The sequence below is a fragment of the Ambystoma mexicanum genome, chromosome 1p (genome assembly GCF_040938575.1).
Source record: "Ambystoma mexicanum isolate Mex_15411 chromosome 1p, UKY_AmexF1_1, whole genome shotgun sequence".
NCBI lineage: Eukaryota > Metazoa > Chordata > Amphibia > Caudata > Ambystomatidae > Ambystoma > Ambystoma mexicanum.
In genome coordinates this window covers 1,003,075,728-1,003,091,095 of record NC_090921.1, presented here as the reverse complement: position 1 = coordinate 1,003,091,095, position 15,368 = coordinate 1,003,075,728, and the positions used below count along the sequence as shown (strand labels likewise).

Sequence of the window (15,368 nt, the reverse complement as noted above, 5' to 3'; positions counted from 1 at the left end):
CAGTGCTAAGCTTTGTGGTTAGTTGTACTAAGGTATCCTCAAGCACTCTAAAGTGTATACTCAATACAAATCCCACCGTGTACACCAGTGTTAGGCAGAAACCTGTGCAGTTCCCTTAGGGACCACTGCAAAAGATTTAAGACTACAGGTGTTAGCAGTAAACCCACTTGGTAGCAGTCCGTACCACCCAGATTTACATGGTAGCTGTGGCTGAGCAGTCAGACTTCCCTCAAGAAGAGTTAGGCAGTATGCAAAGTATACTCAATAGGCACTCAGATACAATAATACAAGCAAACACTGACCAGAGCTTTGGTATCAAAATATATAATTATTTATTTATAAACACACAGTTGAAACACTCCAGCACTCTTATTGTAAAATGTTCTAAACACAGATACTATTATGATATATACACCCCTTTTTCCCTTATTAGAATATCACAGTAAGACACCACTTATTTTCATACAGAGGTGAGCGCTTAACTAGATTGCACTATACTAAGGTTGTGAAAAAGGGAGGGAAAAAGACAGAATATGCAGGATTACACCACTCTACGATTCAGGAACACTATTAGCAAGGCAGAGAGCAAAAAGCCACTGGTGAGCCAAAGTCCAAAGGCTGGGCCCACTCTTAGAGAGAGCAGAGCACAAATGCGCCCAAGATCACACAGTTACACTAGGCTTAGAAAGTCTTGCAGAGGGTTCAGAGAAGAGTTTAGAGAGGCTTAGAAAAGTTTAGCCAGGGTGTCCCAGGCTAACCCAGGTTCGAAAGCCGGGGGCTAAATCTACCCCGTACAGTCGGTTGCAAGGGAAGCCAGGCGGGACACGGTACCTTAAGTGGGAAGGATCCTCCAGCGGTGGCAGTTGTTCCTGGTAGTGGTTGCAAGTTGCGGCGTCGTCCAGGGGAAGAGAAGATCACGACGTGGAGGAAAGATGCAGGTCGTTGCACTACCAGGGCAGAAACCAGCCGCTGAGTTTTCCGGTAAAAGGTGGTACCTTTATCTCGCGATCGTGGTAAAACGTGGTATCCCGGTTGACGGGGTGCTTAGCACGGGCAAGGCGGCCACGAGATACGTCGGGAAAGCGAAAAGATGGTGAAACTAGTTATCCACACCAGTCAAAGGAAGAAGACTCTCCGGCGGGAGATCTCCTCTGTCATTGGGAAAAGTGGTGAGACGGTCCAGCAGGGCTCCACCGGTCGTGGTGTCGTGGCAGGTTGGCTCAGCTTCTCCCTCGTCGGATTCTTAGGTCCTGTGGCGACTTCTGAAGTTCCAGTCCCCAAAGCCCTGCTTTTATGAACTTTTAGAAGTTTAGGGCTTCTATGGAAAAGCCCGCCAAAAAGTGGAACAAAGGGCTCGACTTGGGTTGGAGTCACAGAAGAGAACACAAACGCCATTTTAGAATCAAGTTTTGGCAAAAAATACCAACCGGAGAATTAATATTAATTAAATAAACCGGCGCTATGTTCGAGGCTACCTTAAATAATTAAATAAAGATAGTAGCCTAAAACAATGGGAAATCCCATAGGAAAATATTTGCGGTTGAATATAAAAAGTAGTATCCACTGCCACCAGCCAAAACTCGATCAGGGGGGACGGAGACGTGCCCCCTCGACTAACAGACCCTGGGGCAATCGAATTGCCCCAGCCAGTACGTCCACAATATGATGGTTTGTACTGGTTCTGTTTAGAATTTAAGACTAGTAAAGTCAATGGTGACTTTACATGCTCTGGGAGACAGTAGTCAGTCCCAGGGTATGGAGTCTATACTGGGGGGTCACTATGACACCCCTGTGTTACTGCACAGAGGGTGCTGTGTAACACACATCACAAAAACACATGAAACCCTATGGAGTAATAGACCCCATAGCCCATTATAGGTTTATAGTGATAATTTCGACAACAAAAATGTCGAAAGTCAAAATTTTGAAAAAAATATGTCGACTTTTTTTTTCAATGCATTTTTTTTTTAAATGGGGGGTTCCCCCCAACCCCCCTTTTTTAAATTTTTTTTTAATGTTTCCCTTTTTTTTTAACTCCCGAACCCCTAAAATAAATATATAATTTAAAAAAACGAAAGTCGACATTTTTTTTTTCGGCAGAAACCAGCCGCTGAGTTTTCCGGTAAAAGGTGGTACCTTTATCTCGCGATCGTGGTAAAACGTGGTATCCCGGTTGACGGGGTGCTTAGCACGGGCAAGGCGGCAACGAGATACGTCGGGAAAGCGAAAAGACGGTGAAACTGGTTATCCACACCAGTCAAAGGAAGAAGACTCTCCGGCGGGAGATCTCCTCTGTCATTGGGAAAAGTGGTGAGACGGTCCAGCAGGGCTCCACCGGTCGTGGTGTCGTGGCAGGTCGGCTCAGCTTCTCCCTCGTCGGATTCTTAGGTCCTGTGGCGACTTCTGAAGTTCCAGTCCCCAAAGCCCTGCTTTTATGCAGCAAACCCCCATTCACTCAGCCTAGCTGTCACTCAAACATGCTAATTGGTGAGCCGGGGCCAATCAGGACGGAGTGCGACTTGAGTTGCCTAGGCAACTCAGTCCAGGGTGCCTAAATTCCCCTCCACCCCTCCTAAGTACCCCAGACATAGTGGCACCACTTTGGAGGGCTTCTATGGAAAAGCCCGCCAAAAAGTGGAACAAAGGGCTCGACTTGGGTTGGAGTCACAGAAGAGAACACAAACGCCATTTTAGAATCAAGTTTTGGCAAAAAATACCAACCGGAGAATTAATATTAATTAAATAAACCGGCGCTATGTTCGAGGCTACCTTAAATAATTAAATAAAGATAGTAGCCTAAAACAATGGGAAATCCCATAGGAAAATATTTGCGGTTGAATATAAAAAGTAGTATCCACTGCCACCAGCCAAAACTCGATCAGGGGGGACGGAGACGTGCCCCCTCGACTAACAGACCCTGGGGCAATTGAATTGCCCCAGCCAGTACGTCCACAATATGATGGTTTGTACTGGTTCTGTTTAGAATTTAAGACTAGTAAAGTCAATGGTGACTTTACATGCTCTGGGAGACAGTAGTCAGTCCCAGGGTATGGAGTCTATACTGGGGGGTCACTATGACACCCCTGTGTTACTGCACAGAGGGTGCTGTGTAACACACATCACAAAAACACATGAAACCCTATGGAGTAACAGACCCCATAGCCCATTAAAGGTTTATAGTGATAATTTCGACAACAAAAATGTCGAAAGTCAAAATTTCGAAAAAAATGTCGACTTTTTTTTTCAATGCATTTTTTTTTTAAATGGGGGGTTCCCCCAACCCCCCTTTTTTAATTTTTTTTTAATGTTTCCCTTTTTTTTAACTCCCGAACCCCTAAAATAAATATATAATTTAAAAAAACGAAAGTCGACATTTTTTTTTTCGACATTTTTTTGTCGACATTTTTGTTTGTCGACATTTTTTTTTCGAAATTATGACTGCCCACCCCCATTAAACACATCTAGATTCAAAGAAACACACTCAAATCATGTCCAAGAGTGAGGGTAAAAGAGTCTCACTCTTGGCAGGAGAAAAAAATAAACCCCAAAAATCCAGCAAAGCTGCTGGGGGACTCACTAGGTTAGGAAATTCAGCCTAAACAGAGAATTCTCCCTAACAAAAACCACTGGTAAGGGACACTCCATGTGGACCAGGCCTACGACTCTGGCTAACAATGCTTTGTTCCACCTCTAGCTCGCTGGTCATCAGTGCTAGATCAATGGGTACTGCTCCCAGTGGTACCAACCTTTTTCTCTAAATTGTTCTGTTAGTAATGGAATAGCTTGGACCATAAATCTGGTTGTGAACTCAAGATATTCCTGTGGATTACTGTACACAAAGTATTCCTTTTTACATTAGTGCCTATACCAAGATTACTCTAGGCCATCTATGCACCTAAATTAACAGTTCGTCTTCCTACTGAAATTCCCGGGAAACCTATTAAATATTTTCAGGCCCCAGGATTTAATAGGGCGGGGGTCTGCAACTCTCGCTCTTCAGATGTGTTGGATTACAACTCCCAACAGACCTACAGGCATAATCAATGATAGGAGTGAGAATCAGATCTGACCCCTTTTATAGGAAACATGAACCCGGGATTGGTGCAGTCCTGGGTGCGGCCTGCATCAATCAGGAATCAAGCCTTCTCTTGCGGCACAGTCTGACATGGCAGGAAAGAGAGGGAGGGCATTCGAATCTTGAGGACCCAAATATTTTGAACAAAAAGATAGAGAAGTTGGTAGGAGTACGTTTTGCCAACTAAAGTGTCACACCAAAGACCCACTGAAAACTCAACCCCTTCGCAATCATACACTGACTCACGCTAGAGGGACAAAAGATGTAGCAGGAAATTGGGGCAGATGGAAGAGGGCAAAGATGATGAAGGGTCTGCATCTGTAAACAACATACACATGCCTGGCCAGAGATGTCAACAGAAGCAGTTACACTTAAAGGTAAAGACAGATGATTACTGCACGAACATTAGAGCTGAAGAAACGCACACGAATGCTGTATACACCAACTTGACTAACCTGCATGCACTCCTTGGAAACTATTCTTAAAGATGAAGTCGTTCACCACTTGGTAAAGATGCGAGGGGCGATCATTTTGGTCAAATTTGAACCAGAAAGCATATGGCCTTCTCACATGCTGATGTGAACTGAGTAGACATTCAGCTGAATATGGCAAGTGCAATTATCACTGGAGCCACATGACTGAGGAATAATTATGGAACAAGTGTGCACATGAGTGAGCTGAGACATGCTTAGGTGGGCAAACAGGCACTGTGATGACATTATGCAAAATAGCCCTCTCGACAGAAAAGCTAAACATGCGTTACCTGCTTGTCACCTTGTCCCACCTCTTACCTCGCTCACCTGGATCTTGCTGCTCTCAGAGTAGGAAATAGTAAAAGTGTGTGCAATGGGAAGTTACGAAGGGAAGAGCATTGGTAAATGTTAGGGAGATTTATAATTTGTATGCTTCACCCCCTCTCCTAGTGAGACCCCCATCACTTTTTGCTGGACTTCTGGACCTGTTTCTTTTTATCCTAAATGAGTGCAGCCTTTTTCCACTCATCCATTCTTATGGACTCTGTCTTTTGGAACTCTGTTCTCTGTGTTTTACTGTCCTATGGAGTCTACTTTCCTCCATATCTCTTTTAAGGCCTTTGTATTTTACTTTTGCAGCCCACAGCAGTGTTGCTGGGAACCATGTGGATTCTCCTTTGAGATTATTTCTATATCCTAGACTAACTACATGTTTTAAGGCTAGAGAGATACTTAGTATCACTCCTAAAACGTTATAGTTTGAGGGATTGGCACACACCACCTTATGTGGAGTGCCAAGGGAATACTTCTCTCTGCTCCTGTGAATGTTTTGTCATATAGACAGCCTTCTAGTAATGGCTGGTGGCAGTGGACATGTTCTATGAACTATTTTGTGCATTTTCTACCGCAGGCTATGTTCATAGCCCCAGCAGTGCACAATAGGGTCACCCAAGTACTAACTTGGAGGCTCCTTTCTTTTTTCACCTTTACTAGCATGGTTGTTCTTTGGCAGCCCTTCTTCTACCGTCCTGGGAGGGAGAGGCCTGTGTGAGTGTTTTGCCTTTGACGGGAAACCTTGGATGGCCTCGCCTAGGCTCCAATGTGTCTGGGCAGGCAGGAATTGGGGGAGGAGTTTTTCACTCCCCTGCTCTTTGTCTGCCAGAGTGTCTGAACGGAACAAGCTCCCACTGGGGGTCTGGCTGTCCTGATTGGACAAGCCACCTGCCCGTTTCTGTACATTGCTGAGAAAGATTGTAGAGGAGCGAATGTCGAAACTGTATACAATGTGAGGTTCCTGAGGTGAAAGGCAAGTCGGCCAATGGAAACTGAAGTAACCAAAGAAGAAAACGACCAGATACCTGCAGACCCTTTGCAACATCGAGAGGCGACCACTGCTATCCTGGCCCCGTATTCTGTGTGACAAAAGAACTGCGAAGAGGATGACTTCTTCCCTTTGACTGGTGGGAACAACCAGTCCCAAGACAATCTTTAATCGGAGCCATCTCCCGAGGTGCTGTGCCTCTCAAGAGATGTGGAACCCCAATACCAGGAGACCTCTGACCCAATTGAAGGGCATCGTCGTGGAAAGGCTGAATCCATCCAAGTATTTGCTGAGCTCCAGGTGAACCTCCAGAGACACAATCTGACCCGTCCAAGTCTGCTCACCAGAGTGCAGGACTCCAGGAACCAAACAAGATTGTCAGGGCGAATCGTGTCCTTTGTTGGTGCTGCAGAAAAGGTGCCAAAACCACACAGTGACCAGAGAAGTTGCGGAAATCCGGGCCCGAGGTCCTCCCTCGAGACTGCTGCTGAGAGGTCCTGTCCATCACTGTGCCTTTCGTCACCAGACCAAGGAATCTGGCGGTCGGTTCCAGCACTGCCACATCGAGGAGAATCCAGCCAAAAACATTTCTTCAAACCAAAGGTACTGTGAGGAAAAAGGCAATGCTTCCCTTAATCCGAAAAGTCGCTCCAGAGCATGGGAGTGCACATAGCGTTGTACAGGGCAAATCCCATCTTACCTCTAACCCAAGTTGCTGTGTCTGTCCCTTTAGCAAGTCCTTTAACAGGCTCTTCAATGTTGGTTGTATCTACTTCCATCTTAGAGACCAGAGACTTGAAAATATCCACAGTTTTCGTTGTTCTGCTGATTGTCAAGACTGTATGCCCTCTCCAGACTGCCTTTACTTAGGGTTGTGTTTTGGACTTTAAAAGCCTTGCTGTGCAAAGAAACTGCCTCTAGAACCTTGAGCCTTGCTAGTTTTACACTAACCAAATATTTTCGTTCCACAAAATTATCTTATGTGAGTTTGCAGAGTAAATGTACTTACTTTAAGTTTCGCGAGTGTGTGTTATTACTGATAATACAATAGAACTGTCATTACTGTCAAAAGCTGTAACAATTGTCACTGCAAGCAACTACAAACTAAGCAGTGGCCTTTGAAAAGTATTCTACAGTAATCTTATGTGTTTTGGTTTATTTTGCTAAGTATTTAAAAGTGATTCTTGTTTAAATATAATACATATATATTTTAATGTACATTTATTGAGTAAGTGTTTCTTTGATATGCATTACTAACTAGGTTCAGTGTACTTACCTGCAGCTCACATCTTCCTCTTATGATAAGCTTGGCTGCTCTGCCACTCTAACAAGTTTCAATGATCCGTACAGACTGATACTAAGAGTTGGGGAACTACAAACCATTGGGATAGTTTTGGAAAACTCCCCTAACAGTAAACAAAAGGGCTAAACCCTCATCTGTACCTTAAAAGGGTATGGAAAGTGTAGCATTAATAGCAAGCCTATGCCAGCCTAATATAATTGCACGAATCAATGGTGACATTAATTTTACGTTAAGGCCTATTGCAGAAAAAAGATGGTGGACATTTTCGTAATGAGGGGCCAAATATTTGGCACCCTGAACTTTGAACAAACAAATTGAGAATTTGGTAGGAGCAAGCAGTGTGTATGTGTTTGTTAGCTAAGAGCTATCATATTAAAGCAAACCTTTTCATACTAACAGTGCTGAGTCTCATGTTGATTGAGCGGTTTTTCTCAGTGGCATATTCCATCTGTGCACATGGTGATACACTGGGTGGCAGTACGTTTAGCCATGGACAAAATGGATGTACTGTATGTGATGAAATGATTACTGCTCTGCAGGAGTACAGCCATGAGTAGTAGCTAAACCGTCTACTTAGCCCCACACAACTACTATGGTCCCAATCATAAAGGTGAAACAGACACAGCCTGAAATGTATACCTCCTTGTGTGGTACTGCAGGAGAACGGGGGGCAACATCTTCAGGAGGCGTGTGAGCTGACAAGAGTAGCATCCCAAAAAACATAAGTACAATAGTTCACAGTAAAAGAATGCCCCATCAAGATACTACCAAAATATACATTTTTAATGAAACAATCAAATGCAAACAACTAATCAGAAAACGCTAGGATAAAAACACCAATGTAAGAGAGAATACAGAGAATACCGACTTTGGTGAAAGGGCACTCTTGGTAGATAAGCTGAGGTGTTCAGGTGCACAATTGGCACAGTGTCACTGCTTGAAGGATATATCTTTAAAGAAGGGGGCTTAAAAGTCACAGTGGTCCTGAAAGATGACCACGGGGAGAGGGCCTATGCACAGTACTTAATGTTATTGTTTTGGGGGTGAACACTATTGAGGCAGGCTTTTCAGCGTTGCACCAGGAGTCTGGATACTTTCAGTTCCAGGTTGATGTTGAGTTGAGGAGTGGGGGTGCCGGGTTCAACAATGGAGTGCTGTTCAGCAGAAGCAACATCATGCAGGTCAGGATGGCAGGGGATGTTGAGTCGAGGGTGCTAGAAGACTCGACGGGTCTCAGATGCGGAGATGCAGAACTTCGGCATCAAGCAAACGTCTGTCGCGGTCCGAGTGGACTTTGGCTGTTCCCATGCAACCGCTTGGACAGTGCTGAAGGTGCCCAAACTGACGGTGAGGCTGTTTGGCGATGCTTGGAAAGTCAGGCGTAGCTTCCTTGATTCTGTGGTTGCTGGGAGTCCCAATTCAGGGGCTCCAGGACAAGGGGAGTCCTTCTGTTATATACTCCCATTGCAGGGAGTCTGGATGTTATCTACATGGGATCCTTTACTTCCAGTGCAGCCAACAGTGAGCCCTGGGTCCAACAGCAGTCACCCCTACTGCTCCCTGGGGCTGGTTAGGGGACAGAGCTTTCCTCTGCCTCGGATGCTATTTTTCTTCACCTATAAGACAGAGGACTTTGAAGTAGCCAGTACTTCCATTAGAGGTCCAGTGAATCCTTCTTGTTCTTGTAGAAGTCCAAAATTGAATGAAAGAATGAGAGGGTGCCGCTCTCCTGTTAGAAACAAAATCTCACATGAGATTGGTCCCAAGCAAATCTGCTGTTAAGCTCCAATATCAGTAGTTGTCTAATTACATACACAGTACATTGCCCGCAGGAAAAAGGAAGAGAGCCCTGACAGAAATTAAGAAGGTGGGACCCTTCTCCAGGTCTGCCTTCCCTCTCTGGCTACTCTAACTCCACCTATTTCTATGTCTGCTGACTTCAAAGGGACTCCAGTGCACGGTTCCCAGGGGATCTCCTGTGGGAAGCTCCTGTGTCCTGGGGGGAGGCATTACTCTTTCTGCTGGAGAATGAAAGGGGTGGCATCCTGGCTATTGTTAAACATGGCTGTGGTGGGGACAGTCAGGCCAGACACCAATATACATCAGTCCTGTCATAGTTGAGTCCTGCTCACAGTGCTAGCACTAGTGTGATATCAAATTGCTGTGGATTTACAATTGTGTGCTCTTAGTAGTTACCATGCTACAACCAAGCATGCCTTATATTTAAAGATGTATATTCCACTGGGCTGATTAAGGCATACAATAATTATAGTTTAGATCAGAGGTGCAGGAGATTAAAAATCCACCATTTCCTGCAGGGACTGTGTCTCAACAGCTGTCAGGGATGCCAATGTGAACTTTGAACCTGCTCTTTGCCACTGCAGAACTGGAGCTGGAGCTATCAGGAGACTATGTACAGAAAAGGCACATATACATGAACACTATCATTTTGCCATGAAGCATTTAAGAAAGGGAGGCGGGGGGTTGATGAGCAGAAGTTCCTTTCAGAAACAGAATTACCTGCATCATTTTTTGTGAATAAAAATAAAAATGTAGAGCTGGGACACACTGGCATTATTACTGTTGATGCGCCAGCCCCTACTTTTAAACAAAACAAGGGGCTTGGCTCACCAAAGGTGTGACACCAGTATGCCCCAGCTCACACTGAGCAGGCAGAAAAGTGGTGCAACGATTTAGCCAAGGGCTCCTTGAATGAAAGTGCTGCCTGCTGCTGATGGCTCTGTAGTCGGAAACAGGAGCAGGGCTGGACTTCTCAGCTCTCCTTTTGTTTCTGAGTAAATAGTCATTACCCAGCATGAGAAGCCAAAGGGCTTCACATAGCTCTCAACTCTCACGCTTTTGGCGGGTGTCACCCGCCTTGTAAACAGCTGACTCACCCGCCAAGCCTCCAGCACGCCCATTCATTTCAATGGGCGTCTCACCCGCCAAAACTAAAATCGGGTGTTTTCACCCGCCTTCGCGACCCAAATGGTTGAGAGCTATGGCTTCATGCTGGGGATGGCTATTTACTCACAAACAAAAGGAAGGAGAGCTGGACTGCCCACCTACTGTTTCAGAGTACAGAGCCATCAGACAGCCCGACTGCACAGTTACATCTGCTGCTTGCAAGTGTCAGCAATTCGGTTTAGAAAAAAGAAAAGCTGACACCTGCAAGCAGCTCGTGTAACAGCGCAGCTGCTTTTCCCTTTATAAAACTCTAACTACAAAGTTCAGACGACAACAAAAAAAACAGGACTGGATAACATACCTGCCAACTCAACTGCCACAAAGTCAGATCACTCAACGTCAATCCCCTTACCTGCATGTGTCAATGGGGCGCTCATCTGACAAAAAGAAATACCTTTTTTCACCTACCTTGGCAACGCAAAGGTTTGACAGGTTTGGAATGAGCACCTACAGATTGAAATGGGCCCATACCTGTCAATTGACCAGCTTTTGGCGGGTGAAGCACGTCATACTACCAACCCTCCCGATTTAGGTGGGAGACTCCCGATTTTGAGGTGAAAAATATTGCTATTTTTCAGTCTCCCGCCTAAAATAACTGTAGCCCCAATGCATTCCTATGGGGAAATATGTCTCCCGATTTCCCCGAGGAAGTCTCCCTCCCAGGTGCAACTGAATGTTGGCGTGTATGGCACGTGACTGAGTCAGCTCGCTCACCTGCAATTCCCCTTGACCACCAATAGATGTCAATGGAGAGCACACACGCGAAACGCATTTTCATTTCCAAAGGTTGACAACTGTATGTTTGGACTCTGGAGAAACATGTAACTTGCCTACAATGCCACGTAAATAAGCATCTTTGAGGTTTGGGCATTAGGTGGATCGGGATCTCTCCCCTTCATGACCAATTGGATGTTACATAACTGAGCGCTTCACTTCAGCAGCGACGTTGCGGGGTGTGTCTGTTAGTGTCAAGGGAGATGTGTGTGTCTTAACTCCACATCGCCACAAACCAAAAGAACGGGCACGTACAATCCCCAAGACCAGCCTGTTTTTTTTAAAAAAAATTATGAAAGCGAGATCCCCATTTATATAGAAAAAATTGTTTTCTCCTCACCTTCATTTTCTTAGCTAGTGGACTGTTTTTCGCTTAAAGGACGAGACCCGTGTATATAACACGTTTTATCTCGTTCGCATGTCGTTTTCAATTTGTGTAAGCACGCCAGGTGTAAAGTGCAATTAATGCAGTCCCGATTTTCCTTTCACTGTCGGAGACTTGCAGTACAATTAATAAAACCAGGACTGGAGAAATCCCTTACACATGACATGGAATCTCTGGCGAGCTCTGTATTTCGCTGTCTCTTCCCTTATACCTTGTAATTGCCGTTCACATCATCCCCTCTCACGCACAATCTTATTGAATGAAAGGAGACAAACTGCCTTATCATAACTTTTGTACGTGTGCATTGCCCAGCGCTGCTGTAAAGCTATATGAAGGAGATATGCACATTACTTTCCAGCTGAGGCATTGGTGGTTCAGTGGTAGAATTCTCGCCTGCCACGCGGGAGGCCCGGGTTCGATTCCCGGCCAATGCAAGCATAATATTTTTTCTAATTCCAAATTTTATATATTTTTTAATTCAATTGTATTTTTGCCAAATACATTATTATTTCTAAGTCGTTCATACTTTCACATTTGAAGCACAACAGATTAACCCTTTAAAAATACACGCGTCCATCCTTGTGAAGCCGATCGTGGTCTTATAAAGAGCTATGTGTTTACCTAGCAATAAAATCCCTCCGGTTCATCATATCATTTTAAAGTTATTTTTTTCGTTGCATACCACAACCTGTAATCAAATACATTCCTTAACATATTATATATAACTAAAAACACGTTTGGATTTATTCTTTTCTTATTTGTGGTTATTTTTCAGTCTTTTTAGGCTTTTTCCACACCATTGGGAAAATGTTTTCGTATGTGTGCTCCTTCCTGATCCCACAAAGGTGCCTTGACTGAGTGACACCCATTCTGACTGGAAGTCTCTCAGACTTAGCTCTCAACCTTTCATGATCCTTGGGCGGGTGAAAACACCTGTTTTTACATTTGGCGGGTGAAAGCCCATTGATTCCTATGGGCGTGTACCAAGCGGTTGTAGGTGAAAGGGTCGACTGCAATTGATTCGAATGCAATAGTTTTGAGTCAAAAGGACTGAGAAAAAAAAGGTTGAATTATTTTTTTTTTTTGGGTGGGGGCCCACCTTTTTTTCGGTCCTTTTGACTTGAAACTATTGTAATTCGAATCAATGTATTCGACCCTTTGACTGGACACCGTACCAAACTTGGCGGGTGACACCCGCCAAAAGCTTGCAAGTTGAGAGGTATGTCTCAGAGACCTCAGTCCACATGCATGTATGTCTGCCTGCAAAAGTGGAGTTTGCTAGGGAGAGCTAGCTGGGCGATCAAGTGGTGCAGTGGCACAGGGGCGCTGCAGATATGATATGATATGATATAAATCATTTATAACGTGGCTGTACACAAGTGTTTCTAGGTGCGACAAGACAAGGAAGGGAGGACAGAAGGAGGACAAATCAACGATCTTACTAGGCCTTGTGTCATTCAGATCACTCAAGTGCAGGGGGCAGGGAGGGGAAGAAGTGCCAGGGGCTTGAGAAGGGAAGGGAGAGTGCAAAGAACTAGTAAGTGCAGCCGGGAGGTAGCTCATGAGTGCAGAGAGTCATGGCACTGTAGGGTTGCATATACAGTCCCTCAAGTGGTTGGGAGGCCCGGAGGCAGTGCAAGGGAAACCGGTCATGCAGAAGCCTGGTCCCTTAGGTTCAGTGGGTGGACAGGTAACCAGTATGCACAGCAGACAGGGACATCAACAAGGGAGAGAGAAAGCGGAAGCAAAACGGAAGGTCTTGAGTTGCTTCCAGAACCTTAGGTGATCCTGCTCAAGTCTGAGAGAGGTAGGGATGCTGTTCCAGAGGGAGGGCCCCAGCAGAGGACAGAGATCTACCTCCCACTCTCTGCCTGGAAAAGTGTCTGATCCTCAGAGAGTTGGAGGTGGATGAGTGGAGGGCTCGAGAAGGAAGAGGCTTAAGAAGAAAAAGCCAGATGTAGTGTGATCCCCGGTCCCAGAAAGTCTTGTGGACGATGCAGAGGGTCTTGAACCTGATCCTCACAGCCACAGAGAGCCAGTGGAGAGATTTCAGGGCTGGAGAGATACAATCCCTGGGCTTGAGTCCATGGACAAGTCTCGCAGTCCTGTTCTGATAGATTGTAGAGGGCGAAGCTTAGAGGCAGGAAGATTTAGAAAGAGGTTGTTGCTATAGTCCAAACTAGAGAGGACCAGGGCTCTGGAGACAGTGAGCTTCTGGGGGAAAGTGAGAAAAGGAAGAATACCTCTGAGGAAGTGTGGCTGATAGTGTGACTTCTTAGAGACATCAGAGATGTGAGGAGAGAAGGAGAGGGTGGAGTCGAAGATGACCCCAAGGTTCTTAGCCCTACTGGAAGGAGCTGGTGGAGGGCCCAGGGTGGGTGGCCAGAGTGAGAGAGGGAAGGTGGGAGAAGGAGTCCCAATAAGGACGATCTCAGCCTTACTGGCATTAAGGCAGAGATCGTTAGAGGCACACTATTCCTGAATTGCGGAGAGTCTGGTATGAGAGAAGGAGCAGTAGAGACTGAGGGGAGCCTGAAGAAGAGTCATACGCATAACACTGAAAGTTAGAGCAGAAGGTAGAGATGCGGTGGGCCAGAAGTTCCAGGTAGTGGTTAAATAACCAGGGAGAGAGGTTAATACCCTGGGGAACACAAGTAGAGAGAGGGATAGAAGAGAAGAAAGACCTAAGTTGGACCTTGGAGGGTCGATCAGTGAGAAAGGAGGTCAACCAGGCAAGGGCCTGACCCAGGTTGTCTCAGAGGTTAGAGTCAATATTGGAGAGAAAGTCTTCACGGGTGTTCAGGAGAGCAGTTTCCATGCTTCTGAATGCTCTTCAGCCAGACTGATGGTCATTGAGACAACCAACAGATTCAGGATGTAGATTTAGCTGGGAGATGGCCAGCTTTTCCAGGAGTTTGCCCAGGAAAGGAATGATGGAGATAGGGTGATAGTTTGACAGAGAGGAAGGATTGGCAAAAGGCTTCTTAAGTGGCAAAAGCGTGATTGCAGAAATCACCCAAGGGTATCTGTAGTGCCCCGATGTAAAGTCTCAGTCAATGACTTTCTATTAGTGAGTCATAGAAAGTAATTGACTGACACGTTACACATGACAGTGACTGACAGAGGCGTTGCACCAATGTCTATGCAAAAATCACACTACGCTTGGCGTGGCCCTAAACACACTACAACCTGTTCACAGTCATTTCCTGACTTGCTGAAGTGTAGATCTTTGTGTCTCTTTCAAATGCAGCAGCACCCTGCAAACTTTGACCCCTGCACCCCAGAGAAAGAGGTGAGTACACGAGCAACTACTCCCATTCCCACATTGAACTGTACTTTTTTTTCTTTGCAGTCTGATATTTGTTTATAGTCTACAGAACGGTGAGGGGCCGGGCGAGAGACTATGGGGGTGCCCAAAAATCATGCACTGGGCGCTAGTATACCTGGGGCCGGCACTGTTGCTAGCCAATCATGGTTCCATGGTTGCAAAAACATTGAATGGTGCATAGTGAGCAGGGGTTGATTGGGGGGTTGGGGTCTGGTCTTAGAGTGGGCCAGGCCTAGCCGGTGCATGCACCTGGCAGTCACCTAATATCCTTGAGCCAGGGCCCTGTCGGGGCTTAATGGAACTGACAGTGCCAACCTAACCGACAATAAAAAATGATGAGTGACAATACTGCTCAGACGAGCAGCCATGTTTAGAGACACATCCTCAGTAAAAGAGAATTGAAATTATCTTATTTGTTTTTAACACTAAAGGGAAGAGAACGTATTTTATAGAGAATACTTTTCAGATTTTTCAACATATTATATTGAACTACTGTTATTAGAATTATTTAATAATATGAATATGCAATCATCCTGTATTTCCTTTAAAAGGAACGGAGGGGCTGGAATGTGCATTGACTTATTTAGATTTTATTTAGATTTTATATTTGAATATTTTTATTGACTGCACAATAATTATATTTAACACATTCTGTAAAATAGATTTCAATCCCTTTCCTTCCTGGCATGAAAACTCAACCATCGCTGTTAGGCCACTAACTGCTATGGCCCGACATGTTTTA

The 15,368-nt window shown here is 45.2% G+C and overlaps 1 protein-coding gene and 1 non-coding gene across 4 annotated transcripts in view; both read left to right on the top strand.

The window, feature by feature from the left end:
- The window catches only part of IL34 (interleukin 34), a 353,106-nt gene that overhangs the window by 270,973 nt on the left and 66,765 nt on the right, over positions 1–15,368 (top strand). The gene's annotated exons all lie outside the window — the stretch shown is intronic.
- TRNAG-GCC (transfer RNA glycine (anticodon GCC)) lies at positions 11,662–11,732 on the top strand. The gene has a single exon. It is a non-coding gene; the product is annotated as a tRNA-Gly (tRNA).